The sequence below is a fragment of the Marmota flaviventris genome, chromosome 4, assembly GCF_047511675.1.
Source record: "Marmota flaviventris isolate mMarFla1 chromosome 4, mMarFla1.hap1, whole genome shotgun sequence".
NCBI classification, from domain to species: Eukaryota; Metazoa; Chordata; class Mammalia; order Rodentia; family Sciuridae; genus Marmota; species Marmota flaviventris.
The window spans coordinates 54,099,917-54,105,023 of NC_092501.1; positions in this window are offsets into that span (position 1 = coordinate 54,099,917).

Below are 5,107 nucleotides of genomic sequence, written 5' to 3' on the forward strand. Positions count from 1 at the left end.
GCTGCCAGCGCCTGCGGTCCGGAAAGACCCAGACCGAGCGGGGAGCTGCCCGAGGTAACGCCTGATCAGTAAAGGAAAAGGATTCCGTAGGATCGCTCTTCAGGGAGGGAAGAGGGCTGCGGAGAAAACCATCAAGATGCTTGTACTTTCTCTCTTTCCTTGGCAATCGGGAGCAGCTTTGCCCAAGAAGGGTACATAATCAGGCATCATTGTGGATGTCACAGATGGGAGGCGGGGGCCTGCCAGCTGGGTCACGTGACGCAAACAGGTCGATTGGGTCCTCAAGCTCCAGAAGCACGTGGGTAGGAGGATGTTGAGCGTGCACGAGCGTGTCCTGCAGACTCGTACACTAAAGAGCATTTCCCTAAAGTTTATTGCATTGTTAATCTTCGTTTCCTAATAGGGCAATTAACGTTGGAGAACATAACCTGATCCGCTGTTCAGAAGGATTGCGGAGAAGTTTGGTTGTACTGTAATAGGTAAAGCCCCTGTATGACACGCAACGGGTGCCTCCATGTGAGCTGTATATATATATATATATATATATATATACGTTATCCTAGTATCTGGTGTGTCACAACTACATAGCAAAGGTGTATGCCGCACAGGGCCAAAGTTTAGTTTCATTTGTGTTAATTGGATACTGTATTCTCATGAGGCTGCAACAGAAGCTCAAAACAAGTTGTTAAAATGTTTCACCTCCCCTATAACATTGAGATATTGCGGCTCGGGAGGCTGAGGCAAAGTCAGCCTCAGCAATTTAGCGAGGCCCTACCCAACTTGAGTGAGACTCTGTCTCCAAAAAAAAAAAAATGCTGGGGATGTGGTTCAGTGGTTAAGCACCCCTGGCTGGGTTCAATCCCCGATAGAAAAGGGGAAGGGAAATAGAAAAAGGCATTTAAAAATTGGATTATTAGGTATGGAAACCAAAAATGAGGCTTACATAACGTTTAAATCTGAAAACTAACATTTAAAACACAACTGAAGCCAGAGTGATGATGTTCCCTTTAAGTCTGTTCATATTCCTGACAACCATTTAGAGATACTGCCGCCAGTTTTACAGATAGAATTCATTAGGGTAGTAACCTGCCCCCAAAATAGTTATTAAGTGGCAGAGTCAGATGCTAATCTAAATCTTTTTGGCTTGTAAGTACATATTCTCACCACAACATATTAACACTAGTGGAAATACTCCAGAGGGGGAGTAATGTACAGTTATACTTACGGATGAATACTGCATGGCTTTTGGCATGTTTTTTTGTGGGGGTGAAGGGGGTGCGGTTGTTGTTACAGTGTCATTCCAAACCATTGGACTTTTTGGACAGGAACAGGATACTAATTATTGGGCCAGACTAGTCCAATAATAACTTTGTTTGTACCTCCTTGCAGTTTATAAAAGTGTAGCCAGAATTTTATAATACATACAAGGTTTCCTCTTCATTTATTAAGGAATTCTACTGTAAATATTAAATTAAAAAGCATGAAACTTTTGCCTTTATGAAACAGAAACATGCCACTCTCTTTGGAGAGAGATTCCTAACACCAAGTATGTATAATGAACACCTCGCACACATTAGAACCTCCATACATGTTTTGCTTATTGAATGAATGAATGATCATATAACTGATGTCCTTGTCAACCTTTCTTCCATACTTGGCAGAGGCTTCATATGCTCTTTTGAAAACACTAATCTGGCTTTTTATATCCTTCAGTGATTCTCAATTTAAGTGTTCAGATAAAGCCCATACTCCATTCATTTGTAGGGCGGGCACTCAAGCTCAGTCCTGAATTGGCTTTCTCTATATGCCTCTTCTAGCCCCATCTCTCTACTGCACAGCTACCATTCTATTCATGCCAGAAGTACACATCTGTTATGCCTTTGCTGTCAGGTCTAAACACATTGGGTGCGTCTCTAATATGCCATAGGGAGCTGTATGGCCTCTACCATAGCACTAAAACTAAGAATGTATCTCTAAACCAATGGTTCTCAAACATTAGGGCGCATCAAAATCTAGGAAAGCTTGTTTTAAAAAATATTGTTGGGCCCACCTCTGAAATTCCTGATACAGCAGGTCTAGGTTGGGGTTTAAGAATTTGCATTTCTAACATTTCCAGGTGATGCAACTCTGATGGTCTAGGGGCCTATGCTTTGAGACCCATTATTCTATGAATTTTAATTCCTTAGGGTACCGGAAATGAGAATGTACTAACAGATTCTTTGTAAATGAGTTGAACACATGCATGAATACAAATAAATGTAGTTTTCTCTTTTCTGCTTTTTGTATTAACAAAACCTGGTATTGAAGACCTCACAAAAGAACATCTTATAGATTTCCACTCCTCACATATTGCTTATAAAATTCTGTAATTTGAAGTTTATAGCATTTCCCTAGACAAAGGCTATTTGTGATCTAGACACCTATAATCCTAAGTGAATTTTTAAGATTTATTGATTGAATCATGGTATGTTAGAGCAGGAAGGGAGTCTTAGAGGCTGTTTGGCCCATTTCCCCTACACCTGGAGGGGGGGACATCCACCAGATTTGTCCGCAGAATTTATACAGGAAGTTCTACAAAGTACCCTCAAGGTCCTGCTGTGCTCTGTCTTGCTTTCTCTTTAGGACCTGATAACACTGCTAGAGAACCCAGTTCATTTCTTTATTCTAATAGAGAAGAAAAATTGTTCTTATCCATAATTTAATTGTACATTGGACCTACATTTTTCCTAAAGGTGAGCACTTTTAATTTTATAATCTGCAAGAAAATAAGCTTCATCTATTTATTCAAATATCGTGATGAGCAGAGTACACCAAGACAAAATAGCATGAGCCCTCAAGAGGCTTAAAATCCACAGACTTGAACCATTAAAAAGATATCAAAATGTCTTTTCAGGCCAGGCTTGGTGGCGCACACCTGTAATTCCAGCCGCTCAGGAGGCTGAGGCAGGAGGATCGCAAGTTCAATGGTAGCCTCAGCAACTACAAGGTGCTAATCAACTCGGTGAGACCCTGTCTCTAAATAAAATACAAAATAGGACTGGGGACTTGGCTCAATGGTTGAGTGCCCCTGAATTCAATCCCAGGTACTCCCCCCACCACAAAAAAAAAAATGTCTTTTTTAAAGTGTCATTTAGTCTCAGAGGGGTACACAGCATGTCTTGGCAGAATAAAGAGACAACTCTTTGACTTGGAGGTGAAGATTTGCTAGGACAAATTTTGCTAGGACAGGGGTCAGGCAAGATTTGCTAGGACAGCCTTACTGAAACTTAGCATGCAGGAGTGGGCCGTCTCCTAGAAGTCTGGCATAACTGCAGCTGAAGGTATGTTCTGCAATGTAGAATTCCAATTTTATCCTGGATGTAACTCAATCACTAAAAGACTTTGGGTAAAATGACATAAAATAATGCTTATAGGACCTCAAGTCTTAAAAATAGGGTTGTATTGAAGGATGCACATTTTCCTCAATATTTTGTATGTGTATGTGTGTGTGTGTGAGGGTGGGGGTAAATGGGGATTGAACTCAGGGGCACTCGACCACTGAGCCACATCCCCAGCCCTCTTTTGTGCTTTATTTAGAGACAGGGTCTCACTGACTTGCTTAATGCTTTGCTTCTGCTGAGGGGCTCTGAACTTGCCATCCTCCTGCCTCAGCCTCCCAAGCCGCTGGGATTATAGATGTGCGCCACCATGCTTGGCTTTTATATGTGGTTTGAAACTTAATTAAGTTCTCATACTGACTGGTATAGTCACTGGAGGGTGTCTTTATGCATACTAAAGAGATTCAATTGAATATAAATGGAAAGCAAAGAACTTATCAAATTGTAATTAGAATTGATCCATATTGAAAGGGTCCAGAATAGGCCTCTAAGGCATAAAAAATATTTTGAGAAGGCATTTGGTATCCCTGAAATCACAATCTGCTTATAAGCTGAACTTCTCAAAAGAACTTAGTTACCACAAATCCCTTCCCCAGGAGCAGTTAGGGAAAACTGACTTTTATCCCCAGAGACAGTAAGTGGGCACCACACCAAAAATAGAGTATCACAAAAATTATCCTCTTGGTATTCTAAGGACCCATTTATCTTCTAAAATATCCTTTCTCCCCACACTTCCTCTATTAAGATGGCATATAATAAACCCCAAATCCTACCCACTTCTTTGAATCACATTTTTGTGAACCCTCATATTATAAAATGGATTCTTTCTTTTGTGTATTTTTTCTTTTTGTCAATTTAATGCACCGTCTCCAAGCACTTAGTGTAACAGTATAGAGGAAAAGTGTTCCTCACCTGTATCAAAATAAGAAAATTTTTCACTAATGAGAGGAAATAACCACTTGAAGGTCTAAATTAGTGTTTCTCAACCCTTTTTTTTTTTAATGTCCTAGTCTCTGAGATACTGGTTTTAGTAGTCTCAGTGAGATCCGGCCATGGTTTGTTTATTTATTTATTTATTTTGGTAACTGAGATTGAACCAACGGGTGCTTAATCACTGAGCCACATCCCCAATCCTTTTCTATCTTTTATTTAGAGATAGGGTCTCAACTAAGTTGCTTAGAGCCTCGCTAAATAAATTGCTGAGACTGGCTTTGAACTCGTGATCCTCCTGCCTTAGCCTCCCGAGCTGCTGGGATTACAGGTGTGCACCACAGTACCCAGCAACCATGGTTATTTTTAAAAGCTACTAAGATGATTTTAACATGCAGCCATAATGAGAATCACTGAACTGGTTATTAGGCATTGTATTCTTTACTAAAAACACAGATTTCTTTTTCAGTTTATTATTTCTAGCTGGCCACTTTTCTTTTTTTTTTTTTTTTTGGTACTAGGGTTTGAATATTATCAAATACTGAATTCAGATTACTTTTCAAGTTGGTTATGCAACAAAAAGTCTCCAGCAAAGTGAAAAAACATCTTGTATATGACAAGTGTTTTAAGTCAACTTAATTAAAAGCCTTATGTAACTATGTAAAACAAACTGGTATTACTTATGAAAATTTGTCACAATTGTAGCTTCCTAAACTATTGAGTGATCCGATCCTCAACATTAATTCTAACAATGACAAGACTTTGAAAATAAAGCTATTTTAATCAAACTGCAAGCTCAG